General features: G+C 45.2%; 1 pseudogene; it reads left to right on the plus strand.

Annotated features, from left to right (window-relative positions):
* LOC136638565 (zinc finger protein 135-like) overlaps positions 1-2498 on the plus strand; it is a 38038-nt pseudogene extending 35540 nt beyond the window's left edge.
* Positions 2499-23043: the final 20545 nt, after the last annotated feature.

Raw genomic sequence — 23043 nt, forward strand, 5'->3', positions numbered from 1 at the left:
TCCTTAGCCCTGGTTCCTCCTGGGTAAGCCTTTGAGTTTTCCTACAACTTTCTTTCCCCCTTCTTTTGAGCTGCACGCTTGCAGCAGTATGTACCATGTTAAGGATTTCCTCCTCTCTGTCTTCTCCACTGTAGATAGCAACCACTGATGTTTAGGGCCCACCCATATGAACGGCTAAGAAACATTGAATTGCTTTTTGGTTTTGATTCTCCTTCTTTGCTTTTGTAACATTATCATCACATTAAAGGATTGTTTGCTGAACCTTCACTCTCATTCCCTCCCTTCCCTCTTCTTCCTGAACCACTGAGCTGTGCCATTGGCCACTGCACAGGGTCCCAGGTTGTCAAAGAAATTTCCCCTGTGCAGCATGTTTATGTGTGTCTGAAGAGCACACCTGGTAACAGTCTCTACTGGTGCCAGGAGGAGATAGTAATACTCTTGATCTGGAACCAACGAACAGGAACATAATTGAGACAGTGCACAGGTTGTCACTTTTGCATTCACTTTTGGATGGTTCAGTAGCTATGATTGTTTTTCATGAACATTCGGCTTTGTAGAAGACATTTTCTATATCTGATACTTCATTCTCAACTCGAGGCCTCTTTCTTTCTTTCTTTCTTTCTTTCTTTCTTTCTTTCTTTCTTTCTTTCTTTCTTTCTTTCTTTCTTTCTTTCTTTCTTTCTTTCTTTCTTTCTTTCTTTCTTTCTTTCTTTCTTTCTTTCTTTCTTTCTTTCTTTCTTTCTTTCTTTCTTTCTTTCTTTCTTTCTTTCTTTCTTTCTTTCTTTCTTTCTTTGTCCCCATATATCTTAAGGGGAGACATTGTGGACTTTATTTCTCTGAAATTCCTTCTCCTGTAATGAAGCAAAATGCAATATTGATGAAACTGTTTGCAGTTAAAGGTTGCTGGAAGTGACGCAATTCATGTTAAGATGTAAGGAGAGCTCTGTGATGTCACAGAGACCTGGCCATCCAGATGAATGTAAAATTACTGATGAGATTAAACTGGCTTCAAGCATCTGCTACCTGGTCTGGATCATTGTCCCGGAGATGAGGGGGTCCTTGGGAAGGTGAGACCATGTTTCACAGATCCCTGTTAGACACCACACTTCCCCCTGACTCAGGGACATCCGAGTGGTTCTGTGTTTTCTGCCCTGGGGCTGTCCCTTTAAATGCTTCCCCCAGGAGAACTTGCCTCCTGTATTCTCCAGCCATGACTCCTCTGGTTGCATCCAGATGTGTTCTGAGGGCTGGAGAGGCTGGATTATCCAAATATATTTCTATGGCCTTTTGAGGGCCAGAGAGGTTGTGCATGGACTCTCTGGCCCTCAGGATGCCTCCAGGTGCAACTGGAGGAATCACATCTGGAAGGCACAGGAGGGCGGCAGGTTCTTCAGCAGTCTTCCCAGGTGGCAAGACTTGGGGGGGCACTGTGGATGGTGGTGGCGGTGCCACCCCATACAATAGTGCATATACATCACACATTCCAAGCAGTGTCTTTGGACTCTCCCCCCTGACTCAGGCATCTAGGGTCATAGACATAACAATTCCCAACTAGCTGCAATTTCTTTCTTTAGTTTCTTACTTCATTTCTTTTCTTACTTCAGTAGTATCTGTTTATAACCAGAATGGAAGAAAGAGGAAACAGACTCAGACTTCACAGCAAAAAGCCTGTGCAGGGGAGAAGCTCTATAAGTGCCAGGAGTGTGGAAGGACCTTCAGTCAGAGTGTTGTACTTCAGCAACACCAGAGAACTCACACAGGGGAGAAGACCTATAAGTGCCAGAACTGTAGAATGATCTTCAATCGCAGTAGTGTACGTAAGCACCACCAGAGAACCCACTCAGAGGAGAAGCCCTATAAGTGCCAGGAGTGTGGAATGACCTTCGATTTAACTGGTCATCTTATAATCCATCATAGAACCCACACAAGGGAGAAACCCTATAAGTGCCTGGAGTGTGGAATGACCTTCAATTGGAGTAGTGTAAAGCACCACCAGAGAACCCACATATGGGAGAAACCCTATAAGTGCCAGGAGTGTGGAAAGGCTTTCACTCACAGTAGTCATCATATAATTCACCAGAGAACCCAGTCTGGGGAAAAACCATATATGTTCCAGGAGTGTGGAAAGGCTTTCAGTTGGAGTGGTAGTTTTATAATCCATCACAGAACCCACACGGGAGAAACCCTATAAGTGTCAGGAGTGTGAAAAGGCCTTCAGTCGGCATGGTAGTCTTATGAGCCACCAGAGAACCCATGCAGAGAAGAAACCCTATAAATGTCAGGAGTGTGGAATGACCTTCAGTTTGAGTCACAGTCTTATGAGCCACCAGAGAACCCACACAGGAGAGAAACCCTATAAGTGCCAGGAGTATGGAAAGGCTTTCGGTTGGCGTGGTAGTTTTATGAGCCACAAGAGAACCCACGCAGATAAGAAACTTTATAAGTGCCAGGAGTGTGGAAAGGCTTTCCATCAGAGTGGTAGTCTTATGAGGCACTAGAGAATCCACTCAGAAGAGAAAGTGTTTACAGCTTAGGAGTTTAAAAATTGATTTTGTGCTCACTCAGTTTTGTGAGTCCCTTGTTTGCCTCAAATTGCAAATTCCTGCTGTTTCTGCAATGTTAATTTGAAATTTACATGAAGTACCTTGCTTGTTCTTGTTTTTTGAAAATCAAAATTTGTCAAAACTGCCCTGTTATTATTTCTCAGAGTCTCTGGATTGGGCTTTGCTCATTCATTGTCCAAATTGGGTTCTAGCATTTAACACTATTATACACTACACTGTACCCTCATTTTTTTTGAATTATTTTCTATTATTCCCTTTAATAATCACTAAAGGAAAATGAGCACACAAAGATCATTCTTTATGTGCATCCCCAGATAATCAATTCCATATCCCCAAATAAGAAATTCCAATCCCAGGAACACATCTGGTTAGGATTTCCTCAGCGTCCCGTGTCCTAATCAATATCTAGCAATAAATAGTGGGGGGCCAGTCTAAGTGCCTTTCTGTTTGCTTCATTCTCAGGTCTCCAAAGCATAACACAGAACTGCACTCTGTGACTTGGCAGGCTGTCTCAGCACAATCTACAAACATTCTCAGCTACACCAATTAAAATTGTGTAATGCCTTATTTTTGATGTTCTTTCACAATAAATCTTACCCTCCAGTCTTATTAAAGAGTTGTGCTGCCGGAACATGTGTTCCAGTGACATGACCTAGAGATGTAAAATTTCTGAAAATTTTCAAGCTTGGAAAAAAACCATTTTTTTGAGGTTTTTTAAAGCACCTCTTGAAGCAAAGGCAGCTAGCGTGCCTGTACGGGCACACTAGCAATGATTGCCAGGCTGATCCCCCCTATCAGCCGGCAGCAGGGCTTTGCTGCCAGCTGATTGGCTGGCTGGCTTTGGGGGGTGGGATGACTGAGCCTGATCTAGCGCACAGGCGCTAGACCCGGCTCAGTTCCGTTCCTGGAAGCGACCCCCGCCCACCCGCCCACCCGCCCTGTAGCTAGTCTGGGATTAGCTGGTCGTTCTATGGAGGACCGGGTAGGAATTTTTGAGCATCATCTGATTGGCACCATGATGGTGTTTTGTTTTCACCTACCTCAGACTGGCTAAGGAGCGCGTTTGGGTCTGCAAGATATCACTTACTGTCCTGGTCACTGGCGGTAGAAGTGCAGGGTGGGTAGACAGAAGACCTTCTCAGCGTCCAATCTAAGCCAGCAAGGGCAGGGGTGAACCAGAACGGCTCTTTGGATGCTTGACCGGCTCAGGGAGGCAGGCTGGCTAGCCCCTGGTCTGAACTGTGGGGCCTTGCAGGGGTGACCTGAGGGCAGAGTAGTTCGGCTGGCTTACCCTCTTCGGGCGACAGGGAAAGGCGGGCTTAATAACAATTGAGCTACGCCTGGAGTCGGGTGGACGCCCTATGAGGCTGGGGGACGTAGACGGCTAGGGCCGTTTCCCCCATTTAGAACCCCGCACTTAGTTTGGGTATTGTTTCCTATTTTGCCTTGTTGCGCTTGTTGTAAATTAATAAAGTGGTCCATTTAATCCCATACCTGTTGTCGGCTGTATTTATTGGGGAATGCATGGTAATGAAGCAATCAAGACACACTCACATGTTTAGGGTTCATGAAGGGAGCAAGACCAGGCTGGCTTGCTTCCGGGAGAAAGCACTCACACAAGGGAGTTGCACGCACAAACCAGCCAGCTTCCTCTCCTTCTTTTATTCATCTCAGCCCAGTACAAAGTTCAGTAGGTAAACACTGTAAGTTCCACTCTAGCCTAGTCCAAGGGTCAGTCGGTGAACAATGCAAGTTCCTCAGGGGATTTGGCACTTTGTGGATTCAGCCTGTTTACTCAGTCTGCTTCCGAGCTCGGGCATCACCCAGTCTGCCTTGCGACTACAGCATCACCCGAGAGTGTGCTCCAAGGATGCGAGTGAGTGTGCTCACTAGCCCCGTCACGTAAGCAAAAGGGTAAGGTCCAGGTAAGGTCCGGTATTCCCCTGATTATTCCCTTCATCTCTATCCATAGGTAATGTGTAAGAAGCGCTGGAATTGTGTATTCAGTTGTGAATAAAAACACATCTTGCATTTTATTTCAACAAATATATATATTTTTTAAACACTTCCATTTTCAAACAGCTCTACAAACGTTCCCTCCAGGAGGGAGGATTCCCCTGCCAGGATCCCCCAAGGATGCAGCAGGTTCCACACTGGTGCCACTGCATCACCGCACAGGGAGTTAGGTAGGATTGGAGTGGTAATGATGGGAAGCTTCTCTCCTAGCTTTTTTCTCTCCCAGTTTTGTCCTTATTTTCTTTTAATCACGGTTTCTCAAACTGTGAGTTGCGACCCACTTGGTGGGTCACAACCTGATCATTGGTGGGTTGCGAAGCTGAAAGTGAGAAGCTGATAGTAGATGAACAAAAGGCATTGAGTCCTATGGAACGTGAACCACACCACGTGTTTACTTGTCAGTAGACAAATGTGCCTTAGGGCTCAATCCTATTCAATTTTCCAGTGCCGGTGCAGCCATGCCAGTGGGGTATGTACTATACCCTGTGGTGCGGAGGCAGTCATAGAGGCCTCCTCAGTGTAAGCGAATGCTTGTTCATTTATCTTGGGGCTGCACCAGTGTCTGGAAAACTGGATAGGATTGGACCCTTAGTCCATTGCAAAGGGCAGGCCAAGAGGAATCCAATGCCAACAGAATGGTCCTGATCCGCTGAATGCAGTCCCCAAAATAGCGCCTGAGAAGGAAGTCCCTCCCTTCAAGCTGATGAATGTACTGAGCTCTATGGAGACAAAACTAAGCTACATGGCCACCTTTTTTGTGAGTAAGTAAACATGCCTTTTCAAAGAGGAATGCAGGGCCATCAGAATGGTCCTGATTTGATGAATTTGGAGCTCGACAAATGCTCCAAAAGTCAGGCCCCCCCACCATAAGAAGGATAAAACAGAGGCTTCATTTAGTAAGATGGAACTTTTTTTTCTTTTTTAGTCTTTCAAAGCTAGGTGGGTCCTAATAGTTTGCTGTTTTCAAAAGTGGGTTCCATTGGTTTGTTGGAAAAGATTGCTGTCTTTTCCAGACTGCCCCCCCCCCCACCCAGTGGAGCCTCATTTTCTCTCCTCATCACTCTGGGGTTTTAATGGTGTTAAGAGAGAATGGTGTCAATCCACCCCACCCCCACCCCTAAAAGATGTTGGATTTAAAACTGATGTTTTCCAAATCACACTGAACTGGTTTAAATATAAGAACTTAACTTGAACTGGGCATAGGGTAGGGCTGAAAAGCTTACAGATTTTTTTTTTTGGGGGGGGGAGATGTTTGAGGTTATTGCAGGCAGGCTGCTGAGCTGGCTTCCCCATGTCATTTCCCCTCATTTAATTATTTGCTTTACTTTAATATTTATAATCATTTTATTTATTTATTTATAACCTGTCTATCTAGGGAAAATGGTGCAATTTCAGTGCTTGCTGCATTCTCAGGACAACACTTCCTGTTTGATGATGTCACTTCCAGCCATGACATCACTTCCAGGTTAATGACATCACTTCCAGCGGCTCCCAGACAGATTGTCATTCTGAAAAGTGGGTCCCGGCGCAGAAATTTTGAGAACCACTGCTTTAAAGAGATTGCCCCCCCCCCTCCATCTATTTGCATCTGTGCTGACTGTAATCCATTAAAACTTCCTTATCAGGGAGCTGTTTCTCTGTGCCCTTTGGAAGGGCCAGCCATCCTGTACTCACTCCAGGGAATATTTATTACATAGATTGTCCATGCAGCTCCCCTGGTCACATGTTAGGGCAGCGCTTCCCAAAGTGTGGGTTGCAACCCACCAGTTTGTTATGAGCCCATGTCAGGTGGGTTGCGACCTGGACCCACCTGCCCACCAGATGCCTCCAGATGGCTCCAAATTGGAGCTATTCCAGAAGCATTAGGAGGCCCTGGAGGCCTCTTTCCAGCTGGCAACACACTCTATCAGACTCTACGGGCCTCAGAATTTCCCGCAGAAGTGTCCAGAAGTCACTTCCAGTCAAACCAGAAGTGAATTCTGAAAATCGGCTGATAGACTGGTTCATCTACACAAAAGGGGCCTCTGGGGCCTTGCAACAAGGAGCAGCATGTCATGACCTGCTGGGAAGGACAAAGTGTGTCATTGCACTGGAAGGTTTGAGAACTGCTTTAGGGCATTCACCCCTGACTCAAAACCAAAGATCACCAAATGACAATTCCAAGCTTTTTACTGTCTACGCCCCATGACAAACGGGGTGTGTGTGTGTCAAAGAAGATATATATTGCAGTACAGCCCTAAGCTGCAAAGTCTTAGTGGGGCTCACTCTGCAGCCCTTGCCCAAAGGGACCCCAGCCAGCGGTCCAAGTTGCAAAGACTTCTGAGATCCTTTTTAAACAATCAGCCAACCACTATGGCACATCAATCCCTGTTCTTAACCCCACACCCGCACAATATTGACCACACTGGGAGTCTGACTGAGGCTTATTTCCTACTACCCTACTTGCTGACTATAAAGTTGTGTAGCCCTCGCTGCAGATCCCTCAGAAACAAGTCAGTACCTTAACAGAGTAGCACAATCACCCCTATAAACAAGGGGCTGAGCACTATCTCAGTGTAAGAAATGGAAACCCCAGCCAGATGGGCCACTTAAACCACAATTTGGGAGGAATAGTGGCCCATCTGGCTGGGGTTTTCATTTCTTACACCGAAATAAGAATAAGAATAAGGATCTTTTATTATGGTCACTGACCAGTACATAAAATATGAAACTATGCACTTGAAAATAGTGCTCAGCCCCTGGTCTTATCCTCTCAATCTTCCCAGGGGCTCTAACATCCCTCCATACTCCACTCTGGAGAAAGTCAGACTAAAGAACAACCAACCCAGGAACTTCAGGCAAGACTGGTGACAAATCTCTACTGGCATTGACACTGGATCCCTCTGCCTGAGGTTAAACTTCTGGTTTTTGGGGAAAACAGAAAGTAGCTTTAGATCAGAGATAAGGGCTTTGTAAACAAGCTGCGGAGGAGATCAGAAGGGGCTGCAAGCCTGCAGGACCCTGCAGGAGGCCAGCGTTGCCCTACAGGTAAGTAAAAAAGCCACTAGGCAGCGGCAGCACTGTGATCTCTGCAGCACCGTCACAGCCCCCCCTCCCTGCCCACGCAAACACCTGGTTCCTAACTCCCCTGTGGGAGTTTGGGAACCACTGCGCTCACGTAACATGGAGGATAGAAAGTATGCTAAATGAACCACAAGAAAAAACTAGAATAAAACGGAAATACTACAAAAAGGAAACCATTGCTTATGATTAGAAAACAAAACTTGAACCTCCAGCCAATTTTTCCAGGTTGAAAGAAGGTAAGCAGGCCATTTTCAAGACATTGTAACCAGTAGTTCTTTGCGATTCTCAACACACTGCGCCATTGTCTTTCTGCATGACTGTTTCTGGGGAGGCAGCCTGCAAGTACTGGGAAAAGGACTTGCTCTTCAGTGCTGGATCTCGGTAAAAGAAAACAGAAGGTGGCAGAGAGAGATTTCAAAACTACCTTGCAAGAGAACAGCTGAGTCAGAATGGCAGATGCTCTGAGATGCATCCGACTCATATCCTAGCCCTACCCATCTATGACTATTCAAGTTCTTTTCAGCACAAAAAAGTCTACACCAGAGAGAGAGAGAGAGAGAGAGAGAGAGAGTCCTGATTCCTGGAATTCCTCTATGGCCAAAATTGTATAGGAATGCATTTGTGTTCTGTATTCTGCTTTTGAATCATACAAAATGCATTTGCATTCCCCACAACCTTTTCTCATCATCCTTTTGAATCTTGAAGGAAAGTAAAAATGTTCCAGACAGAACATGCACTTGTTCTGAAGGTCCCAGGTTCACTCTCTGGAACTCTCAGGTAAATACATCAGGAGATAGGACAGATGCCTGCCTGATAGCCTGTAGAGCTGCTAGCCATCACAGTAGGCAATACGTGGATAGATGGATGAATGGTCTGGCACAACATAATCCTCCTTCAAAAAACCCCCTGCAACATGTTCAAATAAGCCAGAATATTTTCTTAAGGTATTCTGCACAAGCCTAAAGCTCGGTCCTGTAATGTTCTTGGAGCTATCAAGGATCCCATTCCATTCTTAATTTCAGCTTTATGGCATAACTCAGAGTCGGTGACAACGATCTTAAAAGGCATTGTAAAAATCACAGAGTTTTGCCACAGGGATATATGAAATATAGTGAAATAACCTCTGGTCCCCTTTGGCTAATGGAATAGATAGACTTCCTTGCTTCCATCAATCATTTTGGCTTACTCGTTCTTCTTTACGATACAGCACCCCACCGTCTCTATTTACATCTGTAGACAGAACCTAATTTTTCTTTGAAACAGCATGGCAGACCAGCAGCTGTGGCTGTTAGAGAAAGACATGAAAATGTGTCTGCTGACGCTGCTGAACACTTCATTGTAATACTGTCTCTTCATGTTAATGGTGGTTCAAAAGATGTTCTGAGGATCTGTTTTAAAGGCAGGTATCAGCAGATGTAATAGACTTGGATGTGAAAATAGTACTCATACTAGCTTTGCATTTGTACGTTGACATTCTCTTTAAGCTCTTTGTAGGATGCCCTCAATGGATGCATATATTGCATGATGCACATCCTCATCACTTCCTGTGTAACAGCTGTAGCATGAATGTACTCATAAGAGGTACTCATAGATCACCCTCTGGAGGAACAACCATTCACAAACGTCATGTGGCATGAAGAAGCAGCAGTGACTATCTCCCATGGAGGCAATTGTCCAGTGTGTCCCCAGCTATCATCAGGGGTTGGCCAGATTAGGCACTGGTTGGAGACCTACCCCAATTAGAAGACTCAACTAACCAGGCTGATCCCTGAACCCTCACCAGTACTACTACGGGTGGTAGTAATAGTGTTCAATATGCCCTATCAGGTAGTGGCTAGAGAGGAAATATGGGGGACTCAGTGCAGGTTCTCATCAACAAAATGCTGAACCTGCTATTGGAACATTTGTATCTCGCCTTCATATTTTATAGTGTCTAGTACATGGGCGACCCTAGGGATTTGACCTTTAAAACTCTGTACAGTTTGGGCCTAACACCTTCTTCCATATAATCCAGCTGGACCTTTCCGGTCACCAGAAAAGGCCTTTTAGATGTGCCTCTGCCTAAGAAGGAGCAGCAGCAAGAAATAGGGCCTTCTTAGTAGTGGTACCAACTTAATGGCATTTTTCTCCCTCTTCGTTTATGAAACCCATCCCTCCTTAGAAGCTTTCCACGGAGGCCTAAAACCAGGCTTGAAACCAGGTTTCTTTCCAGGCTTGTCCTCTGATTTTATTATAGTTATTTTAATACTGGCTGAATTCCAGGTTTTATAGGGATGTTTTATGGCTGATTTGTATTTTACAGCCTTTGCCCTTCTTTTATTAAGAAGTTATTGCTGCTGGCTTGAGTTTTATTTATTATGATTTAATGATTTAAAGCTAATTTTTTGAACTGCTATGTCTTAATTCAGGGGTGCCCAAACCCTGGTCCGGAGCCCTCGGGGGCTCCGAATCTGGCCTTCGGGGAGCCTCCAGTCTCCAATGAGCCTCTGGCCCTCCGGAGACTTGCTGGAGCCCGTGCTGGCCCGACGCAACTGCTCTCAGCATGAGGATGACTGTTTGACCTCTCACCTGAGCTGTGGGATGAGGGCTACCTTCACTACTTGCTGTTTCACACCTGCGATGTAGCAGTGGCAGCAAAGGAAAGGATTGCCTTGCTTTGTGCAAGGCCTTTTATAGCCCTTGAGCTACTGCAAGACCTTCCTTCATTCGTATAAGTTCCATCTCTAATAAATTCATTTATGTAAATTTATTCAAATTTGAAATGTAAATTAATTCTTTTTCCCCCCAGCCCCCGACACAGTGACAGAGAGATGATGTGGCCCTCCTGCCAAAATGTTTGGACACTGCTGTCTTAATTCATGAAGTGTTTTATTATTTTATGACTCTGTAAGCCACTTTGGATGCCCTTTGCAGAGAAAGCAGAGTACAAATCATCACAGCAGTAGTCAGGTACTAGCCAAGTGTTCACAGCCATCAGAGGACCCACTGCTGGACATACCCTGAAATCTAAGTACTGGTGGCATTGGATACCCTAAAGTCTAAGTACTGGTGGCATTGGATACCATAGGGAGTCCAGTGCATGGCTTTGTCCTGGACCCCACCCCCCAGAAATCTGGTGCTGGCTCTGAGTGTGAACACATATCTAACGCACACACAATATGCACGTTTACTACCTACAGTCAATTTTCGTTATCTGCTAGAGTTAGGTTCCTGGGAACCCTCGCAGATAGTGAATTCACAGATAATGAACCATTGATCCTATGGGGTTAGGTGTAAGGAAGGGCAGAAGGGGTACCTTACCTTCCATCAGAATAGTCCAGTCGAAACCCTCAGAAAGCCAGTAGAGTGTAGCAGGAAGCACCAAAATATCTCTGAAGAGACCTTCCAGATGCTGCAGGGACCTTTAGAATGGTGCCTGTGACCAGTGTGAATTCCTTTATAATGCTCGGTGAAAGCTTCCACTTTAAAGGGGTCTGCACTGGTCATAGGTACTATTCTGAAGTCCCTGCAGCCTCCAGAAGGTCTCTGCATAGAGATAATGAGAAAAGAGGTGCAGATATCAAGGTACTGCCCCTCATGGATAAGTGGATTTGCAGATAGTGAATTTGCATATAAAGAGAACTGACTGTAAAATGTATAGCCCCCCCCCCCCGGACTTTAACAATTTCTTGGATGTTACCAGACCATAGATAACTGTGCTCAAGGCTAACACTCTAGATCAGCAGTTCTCAAACTTATTGTGGGCACGGAGCCCTTCTTTTGTGCAGCTTCTTCTTCCTAGCTCTCCCTGCCACAGCAATCTTGAATCTCACAAGATCTCACATGATACTTGTGAGATCTTGTGCAGTCCAAGATGGTGGCACTCAAGAGAGCTGGGAAGTAGCTGTCAGGGACAGCCTGCAGTGCCCCTGTGAATTTGGCATGGCACCCTCAGGTGCTACACCACATAGTTCGGGAACCACAGAACAGCTGCAGCTGGTTCATCCACTGAAGCTTGTAGAAGATGCATGAATGCTTTATGCGCATCCAGCACAAGGGACAAATATAAACAGTACCTCCAGGCCATGAAACTGCTCCTTCAATAGGATTGGAACTCTTGTCTGAAAAAGGTTCAACACCCCGTCCCATAACCATCAAATCATCTCCTAACAGTACCATCATCATGCCTGGCATGAGGTTCAGTTCATCAGCCCTCATCCAGTCCAGTTCTGATTCTGATCACCTGTTCCACACTTTCAAATTCTCACCTGTCCCAGACTCAATGGAAACCTAGAGTTGGTCGTAATAATTTAAAAAAATTGGCATACCCATTGCTAATGAAGTAAAGGGAGGGGAAACAACTTTGCCCAATTCTGGTATTTTGAATGGTCAAGGTCAGTGGTTCCAAAACTTTTTAGCACCAGGAACCACTTTTTAAAATGACACTCTGATCAAGACCCACCTAGCTTTATAAGCCTTAAAAAAAAGGTGTTTCACTTTACCAGCAGCTCAAGCTTCTGTTTTTATCCTTTTTATTAAGTGTGTGTGTGGGGGGGATGATGACTGTTTAAGCCTTGCTTAAACCTTAAGCTTGTTTAAACCTTGAGGCACATAGTCTAATCTGCCCTATCAGTTTCACGACCCACCAAAAATTGGGTCCCAACCCACAGTTTGGGAACTGCTTGTCTAAGTGCCTGTGAGCAAACGACAGGTTAAGGACCTCCCCCCTCCAAGTGACTAATTTAACCTAATGGAATTACCTATCAAAGTTGCGATCTGCTCATTTATATGAAAGCATTTCTAAAAGTATTTTTTAAAATTTTCAAAAGTGACGCTATATAATTTGCCAGAAATTAATTATTCACGTAAAGAGCAATACACCTACAAGAGAGAGAGGCTGCACGTTATATTGGACAAAATAAAACAGAGGCCCCCAAAGCCAACGATATCTAAGGATTACGGTAGCCAGTGCAGACCCTCCACTAATGTTCTGTTGAACCAAGGACAAATGATTCAAGAGCCCAGAGAGAAGGAGTGAAAAAAGCTTAATTGCCTTTTGCTTTGTAACAATATTTATAGTGAAAAGACAAATGAGGAGTGTAGCACTTTCTGACAGATCCAGCAAGTCTTTCAGTACAGAACAGCAAAAGAGAAATATTGTATTGTGATGCAGATTTTTTTTCCCCTCCTTGCTTCCTACAGGGCTTCACAGACTCTTCACATTGTTCATCCCTGCAGGGAATTCTGGCTTTTTCTCTGATAGATGGTGCTGATGTAAATGATGATAATCCTCACTGCTAAATCAATCTGTGTTCTCACTGAACTTGTAAAACATGCATTCAAATTAACATTTGGTTCATCTACAAATATGAGAATTTCCTTTAAGAAGGGGGAAACAAATTCTTTAATTACTGTGTTTCCCACGTAGTTCAGCCTGACAAATGGGAAGAAAGGGAGCCACAAATACTTTGGTCTTGTCTCTCAAGAGAACAGTGTGACCGGTTATACTCTGTAGAAGACCACAATGCTTTGGGGGCCCAATCTTACCCAACTTTTCAGCTCCAATACAGCCCCGGGACATGGGAACAAAAATGCCCCTCCCTACAGGGGGCAGTGCATAGGGGTGTCCCTAGGGGTGTGTGCACGGGTGACACCAGTACTCGCCAAAAAATTTTAAATCTTGGTATTTTCAAATAATACCATCATGTTAATTAGCAGACAGTGCATAACTATGCAGAATGCAATGAAACGAACCACAATGAAATATCTCTATTCTATCAAAAGAGACTGCCGAAAAACCAGTGGGGTGGGGCAATGGTAAATCACCACACATATGGGAGCCCAGCCCACTGCATGGGAGGAGGTCTATCATAGGGGTGGCACAGCAGCATCAGCGTTACAAAGTTTGAGCCTTTGTCCCTCAGTTTGGGACTTTAGAATCACTCTTGATCTGTGGTTGTAGTGATATGTTCAGATATTTAGTTCCTTTCCTTTACAAACTCATCTGAGGGGACTGAACATTTTATGTGCCAAACAGTTAGTTGCTTTTGCTGAAGTAGGTTCTACTAGGCAAATGTGCAAAGCCAGCTCTGCTTTCAACCAACCAAGAGGACCCAACGGAGCAATTGGGGCAGAGAATTCTGTTCTATAGATTACATTTGTACTCTAGGCCTTCCTGCCATGAGTGCAGGATGGTGTGCATTACAAGCCCTCTCACAAAAAGATCCCATAAGGTAGGCTAGGTGAATGACCTGAGGTCATTCCGTGAGCTTCATGGCAAAGTGGACATTTGAAGCCCTTTATTCTCTATACTTTGCTAACTTTCCCGTGGGTCTGAGAAACATTACAGACAATACAAGTTCAATCCTGGTAGTCAATTGTGCTATTGGGCCAGAGTTGAGTTGTTATGAAACCCAGTCCTATGATTTGTATCACAGGATCAGGATACAAAGCAGTGTGCATGATGGATGTACAAGGAGATTTCTCTCTGACACTCTGATGTCAATGTGCATCTCTTTAATCCTGAGAACTGTATTTTACCTCTCTACTTATGACTCAACTAACAACTGAGCAGTGGTGTTGCTAGTGACAACTGATGATGTCACTACTAGTGGTGTTGCTAGTGACAACTGATGATGTCACTGATCATCAGTGACAACTGATGATGTCACTTCCACCATGACATCACTTCTGATGGGTCTTGCACAGATTGTCATTCTGAAAAGTGGGTCCCAGTGCTAAAAGTTTGAGAACTGCTGCAATAAGGTGTTAGTAAGTCGACAAGTGTTCAGTTTCCTCTCCTGTTGTGAGCGAAGAGTCCATGACTCGCTGCAGTACAGAAGTGTACTCAGGACGCAAGCTCTGTAGACCTGGATCTTGGTATGTTCTGTCAGCTTCTTGTTGGACCAGACTCTCTTTGTGAGTCTGGAAAACGTGGTAGCTGCTTTACCGATGCATTTGTTTAGCTCGGTATCGAGAGAAAGAGTGTCGGAGATCGTTGAGCCAAGGTACACAAAGTCATGGACAACCTCCAGTTCATGCACAGAGATTGTAATGCAGGGAGGTGAATCCACATCCTGAACCATGACCTGTGTTTTCTTCAGGCTGATTGTCAGTCCAAAATCTTGGCAGGCCTTGCTAAAACGATCCATGAGCTGCTGGAGATCTTTGGCAGAGTGGGTATGACAGCTGCATCGTCAGCAAAGAGGAAGTCACGCAGACATTTCAGCTGGACTTTGGACTTTGCTAACAGTCTGGAGAGGTTGAAGAGCTTTCCGTCTGATCTGGTCCGGAGATAGATGCCTTCTGTTGCAGTTCTAAAGGCATGCTTCAGCAGGACAGCGAAGAAAATCCCAAACAAGGTTGGCTCAAGAACACAGCCCTGCTTCACTCCGCTTCGGATGTCAAAGGGGTCTGATGTGGAGCCATCAAAGACAACAGTGCCCTTCATGTCCTTGTGGAAAGATCTGATGAAGCTGAGGAGCCTGGGTGGATATCTGATCTTGGGAAGAATCTTGAAGAGGCCGTCTCTTCTGACCAGGTCGAAAGCCTTCGTGAGATCTATGAAGGCTATAAAGAGTGGCTGTCGTTGTTCCCTGCATTTCTCCTGCAGTTGTCTAAGGGAGAATACCATATCAGTGGTGGACCTGTTGGCTCGGAATCTGCACTGCGATTCTGAATAAATGCTCTCTGCAAGTACCTGGAGCCTCTTTAGTGCAACTCGGGCAAACAGCTTTCCTACAACGCTAAGGAGAGAGATGCCACGGTAGTTGTTGCAGTCACCCCTGTCGCCTTTGTTCTTGTACAGCGTGACAATGTTTGCATCCCTCATGTCTTGAGGTACTCCACCTTCTCTCTTCGCTCACAACAGGAGAGGAAACTCAACGCTTTCCACATGCGCTGCCTCCAACACATTCTCGGCATCACCTGGCAGTACAAAGTTCCAAACAACACAGTCCTGGAATGTGCTGGAATCCCTAGCAAGTATGCACTGCTGAAACAGAGACACCTGTGTTGGCTCGGTCATGTCGTGAGAATGGATGATGGCTGGATCCCAAAGGATCTCCTCTATGGAGAACTCGTGCGAGGAAAGCGTCCTACAGGTAGACCACAGCTGCGATACAAGCACATCTGCAAGAGGGATCTGAAGGCCTTAGGAGTGGACCTCAACAGGTGGGAAACCCTGACCTCTGAGCAGCCCGCTTGGAGGCAGGCTGTGCAGCATAGCCTTTCCCAGTTTGAAGAGACACTTGGCCAACAGTCGGAGGCAAAGAGGCAAAGAAGGAAGACCCATAGCCAGGGAGACAGACCAGGGACAGACTACACTTGCTCCCAGTGTGGAAGGGATTGTCACTCCCGAATTGGCCTTTTCAGCCACACTAGATGCTGTTCCAGAACCACCATTCAGAGCGCGATACCATAGTCTTTCGAGACTGAAGGTTGCCAACAAGGAAGTTGACAAGGAGTGAGTGTGCGACATCACTAGTGACCAAAATCACTAAAATCATAATTTGGAAGAATAATACCATCATGTTATAGATCAATCAATGCGTAATTTCATGCAGAATGTGTTCTATCTTTGTTCTATCAAAAGGTACAGCCAAAAACCAGTGGGGGTGGAGTGATGGTACTTCACCACACCCACCACCTGGGGTGTTGCCCCGCCCACTGCACGGGTGTGTGTGTGACATGCTGGCATCCCGCACCGGGTGACTCGAACCCTAGTGACTCCACTGCAACTGAGCATTTACCTGTTTCCCTGAAAGGGTGGAGGATTCTGATTATAAGCTCATGCCAGCGATGTGAGGTGTGGGGGTGGAAGGTGAAGCAGAATCGCCCCACCAGTGTTCTTTAAAATGTGCCACCACTTCCATTGCAGAGGCTGTGATCACACAAACGCTTAACAACTCATGGGCTCCAGCTATTCAGAGCCCATGGATTGTAAGTATATGCCTGATCACAGTGGTGGTGGCGCTTTTCAAAGAACTGCGGTGGTGCAGTTCTACCTCACCTTCCACCCTGCACTGCACCGGCTCATGCTGTTTCCGGATGCCTATTCCTTGCGCCAGTCAAAATGGTGCTGGCATTTCCGTGTCCAGGTGACAGCATCAACGTGGATGGACATGTTGCGCATGGGAGACAAAGGAGAGGGGTTACTATTCTGTCCAAGGTGGGCAAGAGAACTTGACACGTTTGTAAGAGAGCTTATTTTAGAAAAAAGAGCAAAATATAATTTTTATGCATTAACATGCAATTCTCCCATGGAAGATGACTGGAAATTGCTAAGACAGCGAGGAAGGAGATGACACTTGGCTGCTCTCCCCACTTCCTGCTCTATACAAAAAAGAATTCCTTTGTTACATTGTTTCTGAAATGCTGAGATTATTGACTGTAGCACAGATGATGTATGTTTTGCATATGAATCGCTGCACCTCATCTATTCATACTCAGTCTAGAAAGCACTAATTAACTACCTTGGTTATTGTCTTACAAATTAATGGGGGAAATCACAGTAAATTTTCATGCAAGGATTCATCAGAAGCCAAGCTGGCTCAGCTGAATACCGAACTCCAGAGCAAAGCTGTCACAAGGGGGGATGCGGGAGAGCCTGAAATAAAAGGTTGATTCATAATGGCTGGAAACCCAGGTATTCCAGTAACACTGAGAAATGACTAGGGTGGAAATATACTCATGGTTTATCATTTGGACTACAAATGTGAGAGTCTAATTGAACTGCTGCAGTCTGACAATACTTGCCAGTCATTTTGAGGTACAATCGATGTAAAGGCGTTCTTCATCATTCCCTTTAGGCTGGTGCAGGATGCTAATGACAAATATTGGAGGAAGGAAATCATGCTACCTGTTGATATATCAGAATGTGTGCGTCTGCCTTCTGTACCTAAGCCAATTTGCTGGCACAGATGGGATCAGTCTTGTCTGAAAACTGAAGTGGGAAGGAAGGTTAACAAATCATGTTTTGGGACACTTGCATCAATTCATGTGGGGGGTCTAACAAAACATTCCCTGTTTGCTAGTAGCTACATAGGGAAATGCTACTACCCCCAGGTAATCAAGGATCATAGGGAGAACCTAATCCCAAGAAAGTCCCTTGCACCAGCCCAACGTTGTCACAAAAGTGCTGTAAAGCACTTTCACGCTAACATAAGGGGAGATAGACTGGTGCATGGATGTTCACTGACCTCTCTGCGACAATGTGGGACCTGGGGACGGGTGAGTTGTGTCAGCTGAGCTTGGCTGGCGCAGGGGTCTGGGAGGGCATGGGGAGGGTGGGAAGGATATTTATTTGGGGGGGGGATTATGCAGGGAACTGTCAATCAGTTGCTGAAGTACAGGTAGGGAATCCTTTATCCAGAATGCTGAAATCCAATGTATTCCAAAATATGTAACTTTTTTGAGTGCCGACATGACACCACAAGTGCAAAATTCCACGCTTTACCTCATGTGATGGGTTGCACAAAATGCAAAAATTTACTCAAAATATTGTATAAAATTACCTTTAGGCTACTGGTATAAGGTGTATATGAAAACAAATGAATTATGTGTTTAGACTTGGGCCCCATGCCCAAGGTATCTCATTAGGCATATGCAAATATTACAAAATATGGAAAAATCCAAGAGCCAAAACATTTCTGCTCCTAAGCACTTCGGATAAGAGATGCCCAACCTGTATTTCCAATTACAAAATTTGGATCAGAAGGAAATGAGAGTCTGAAAGCTAAATGGGTAAAGACATGAAGGAGTGATCTTACAAAATGGGAGAGATAGAGATAAAGCTGGACTGTAAAGGTAAGTTCATTCAGACACATTGGCAAGCTGTTCTTATGATAATTAATGAGCTCTTAAAAGAGAGTGATTAACCTAAACAGGATGAAACATTGAGAGGCATGGTTTGGCATGAATGCAGAACACACCTGCGCATTGCCTTGATGGGGATGGTGAATGTACAAACAAGCAAAAAATTCAGAAGCACAGTTAAATATGTTCTAAGGCTGTCAAGTGCGCCTCGGACTCTGTAAAATGCTTCAAGTTGTTGAGCCCGAGTAATCTGCCTGTTCGCAGATTTCAACAGCACCCCCTAGTTCAGCTTCAACACACTCATTTTGTAGCGCTCGGAACCTGCTGTGAATATATGTTCAGACTGAAATTGACTAATCGCTTCAGAAAAATAAGTCCAGGAGTATGCATGTAGCTGAGAAGCTCCTTCCTCTCCCCGCTCCCCTGTAATCTAGTGTAACTAATCCTAAATATATGTAACGGAAATAATTGCATATCCTTCCTGCATTTACTCATGCCTCCACATTTCTTCTTTTCCTCGGATGTGAGGGAATAATAGTAAGCCCCACAGGATGGCATTCCAAGCGTATGGGAAGAAGGAAAGACCCACACATTAAAAATTCAGTCAGGTTTCCTGTTTTGACTTTCAAAATGGTTACATTTCAAATTTGAAACTGAATGTGTGTTTGGGTGCCAAATCCTTCCTCAGTCTAAGCCAGGGTGCTTTACATTCGTCCGCATTGCTTGATTTTGGCAGGCAATAACTACATTCTCACAAGCTGTCAAAGGCCCCGATCCAACAGTTAACAAAATAGCAAGCCACTGAATACCAAGAACTGAGCAGTGTTATACTGGTATATACATGTATTTCCTAACTGCATGTCATGGTGCAATCCTTTGCATGTCGACTCAGAAGCAAGCCTCACTGAGTTCAATGGGATTTAACCCCAGGAAAGTGTGCATAGTATTGCAGCCTCAGCCAGTTAACACGAAGACAAGAGGGTGGGAAGAGATTTGCTGGGTATCATTGGTGAGCAATGGGGAGGGAGAAACACATACCTGCTGGTGCCTCCCAGGAAGTGGGAATTCTTCAAAGGGGAGCAGTTTAGTAGCTTTGCTATAGGGGTCAAAGCGCTAAGTTTTGCAGGTGCCTCAATGCACCATGTAAGCAGCCCCTCTCCCCTTGCTTTTGGAGCAAGAGAAAAGCAGAGGAGATGTGTCCACATTGCGCTCACTGCCCGGAATGACTCTGAAGGCAAGGCAGAAGGGCCACTACATGGAACATTGAGGCACCTGCAAAACTTAACACAGTGCCCCCCTCTGGGAATGCTACTGAAGCAATTACAGGGAAAAACCAGGTGTTTGGGGACTTCCTTCTTCAAATAACCCCATTCCCACCTTTGGAACCATATGTTTGCTTTTAACAGATAACTATTTCATGTGCCGACGTTCTTAACTAATAGAATTCAAAGATTAATAAATATTTCTTTTAAAATACTGAACCTGAGTCAGTGCGGTCAGTGTGTGAGATGCGTTTGTTACCCTGATTTTTAGTTCTTGGTGTTAAATTCTTGCTATTTGTTCTAAAATTTGGCCAACCAGAAGGGAAGTGAGGCCCACTAGCATCCAAAGATTCCTTAAAAGGTAGTGTCTTCCCACTGGCTGAGAGATTTCTAAGACACAGACAGAAAAAGCAAAGTCTATGTTTTTCATTAAATATCTAGGGAATTGTTAAACTTCTGTTTCCTCCCCAAGAACATCTTGCTGAAAACCTGATTTTTTCTGGTCTTGTGTATCTTGGGAAAAATATATACTGAAATTAAATTGAAGTTTAAACAGCATAATAAGTCTTCTTTCATGCAAATTCAATAATATCTTCTGAAATAGTGGGGCTCGGACAAGCAAGGATTATCAACGCGAATACTTTTGGGTTGTTGAAATCATATATAGCAAGTCCTTGCTTAAAATTGTCAATAGATTCTTGGAAACTGCAACTTTAAGCAAAATGACTTATAACAAAGCCAATTTTACTGTAGGCAGGCTTAATAACACTCTCTCAAGTGGTAGTCTTGCTGAACACTTTCCAATCGTGCGGCAAGGTATTGTTGCAGAAGCTACAGGCATTCTGAAGCGTGACAAAGCCAAGGAAGTGGGTTGCAGGACTGGCATGACCTGGAAGCTGATTCTGGTAGCCCATTTGGTTCCCAAACTCTGAGCTGTGGCTCCCCGGGGAGCCATGGAAGTCAGCCAGAAGAGCCATGGAAACCTGCCTACGATGTGTGGGATGGTCGCCCTAACAGGGAGCATTGACCAATGGCCCAGTCTAGTAGCTGGAACAGGTTAATTCAGGCCTGTGCTAGCAATATTGCTGATGCAACATGCAGGTGGATCAGGCGTGGGAAGGGGCTCAGGTCTTTGTGTGCACCATCACTGATCCAGTTTCCTGGAACAGGGAGGCAAGGGGGCAGGGGATGGGCAGATCAGATCTAGGAATGGATGTGTTTGGCAGCAGCAGCAAGGGCTAGATCCTAGCCCCCTTCCCAGATCCAGTCCTGTGGCATGGGTCCACATGGATTCACTAGTGCAGGTCCGAGTAGATCCCTCCACACTGTGGAAGATTACCCCCAGGTAAGAGAAGAGATGTTCCCTTATCAAGATGACATCTCTGCAACTCCCCACCCCCCATGGGATGTGGTAGTAGCCATTTTGGCATCTCTGCATCAACGGGGGAACAGAGAATAGGATTGGGCTGTAAATCACATTTGTCGTCACCAATAAGTTTACATGTAAAGTTATCAGAAAGCTATATACTTTAAAAATTTATACAGAATGGAAGCCAAAACTACAGGTTATAATCTGTAATACTTTATGAACTCTGTGAATGCAACAGCTGGGAGATGTTGGCCCACTTAAATCTGATGAAAAGCAAACATGTTGCAAACTACAAAGCTGTTGTTGTTTTCTGCATGGTGAATAACCCAGGGGTAACCCTGAAAAAATGTATGCATGGCAAGACAAAGAAAAGAGGAACAGTGGATTCCTTTGTACATAACATCACTATACACCTCAACAAGCAGTGTAGAATACCCATGTCTGCATTCCTAAACAAAGAAAATGCAGAGGGCCCCCAGTGACCAAGAACCCTACAGGGGTGGAAATACACTAATAGAAACAAACTTCTAAGGATCTGAAACAAACAATAATAGCAGCATATGCGATTATAAGAACCACATTGCCCTGGCAACCCCCACAGAACAAGATTAAGTTTGGGTAAATAGGTCACGTTTGTTGAATAGCAGCAATATAGTATCAACTTGCAGTGTGTCCTAACTATGCCAAGACTGTCCCTTGTGGGCACCTAACCTGGAGGAACATCTCTCTCGTGGACATCACCATCATGGCTCCAACCTTAGGTTGCTTCCAGATGACCATCTGGAAAGCAAGTTGAGGCAGCTGAATTCTTCCACCCATCCAAAGTCCAACAGCTTTTGAGACAGATTTCATAATACAAGCCTAAGGAGTCACCAGCCCACGTCCTCAAGCCAGACAGTCTCTTGAGATTCGTTGAGGTTCTCCCTCTGATTCTAGCCTCAGAGTGCACAGTGAATCCCTAATCCCACTCCCTGACCCCTACTATGCCTGTCAGTCGTGACCACCCTGGCTAAACACCACACCTCAGGTACAGTCTGGGGTAGGTGAAAAAACTGTTCACCAAGGCCAACCAGGTGAAGAGCAAAACATTCCTACCATGCCCACAGGCAACCAGCTAATCGTAGATTATCTTCATGGGTGGGAAGGAAAAGGATCAGGGCTGTGGTTTGAATGAAGCCATTCAAACTCAAACCGAGTTGAACTGACTGAAGGTGCAGAGAAGACGGAGAGACCAAAAATAGAGTTTGTAATGCTGCCCTAGCTTCTCCCCTTGCCAGTCCTGAGCATCAATCAGGTGTCAACAGTTCCCCACCTCCAAATCACTGCCCTGTCAATAGTTCCTGCCTCCAAATCATTGGTGGAGGGGTGGCATACAACATAATTAATTTGCAATAAGCAGAATGCATAAGATCCAGCCCAGGAGAACCATCTGTTGGCACTTCAGAAGAATAGTCCTCTAGTATAGAGAAGGCAGAAGGTGCAGAGAAGAGAGAGAGACTAAATATAGGCCTCGTCATGTCTAATTGAAGAAACTTGATGCTTTCCAAAAGCCAACTTACATGTGGACGTGGCAGGGGACAGCCCAAGATAGCTGACTTCGATTTACAGTCCAATCATATTGCAATTCCCCTGTACTGATGCAGCAGGACCAACATGACTTGTGTTGTATCCTGTGGGGGAAGGTTGCAGTCTGGAGGTCTCCCCATTGTCCCCTTGCCCCAGGGAAAGCCCCAGCCATGGGTACAGGTCTACTCAGTCCTGCACCTGCTAACTCGCTGGCACAGGTCTGAGCCCTGCCTCCTTACACCCCCTCCCTGCCCTCTTCCGCCTATTCCCTCCCCCTCTACTTAGCGCAGAGCTTCCTGGGTTGGAGAAGGAATGCTACCTTATCCAGTGGAGACCTTCATAACTGCCTCCCCACCAAAGGATGCAGCGGTAGCTATTTTGACACCACTACGCTGGAGGGGGAGAAAGA

The sequence above is a fragment of the Tiliqua scincoides genome, chromosome 2 (genome assembly GCF_035046505.1).
Source record: "Tiliqua scincoides isolate rTilSci1 chromosome 2, rTilSci1.hap2, whole genome shotgun sequence".
Taxonomy (NCBI): Eukaryota; Metazoa; Chordata; class Lepidosauria; order Squamata; family Scincidae; genus Tiliqua; species Tiliqua scincoides.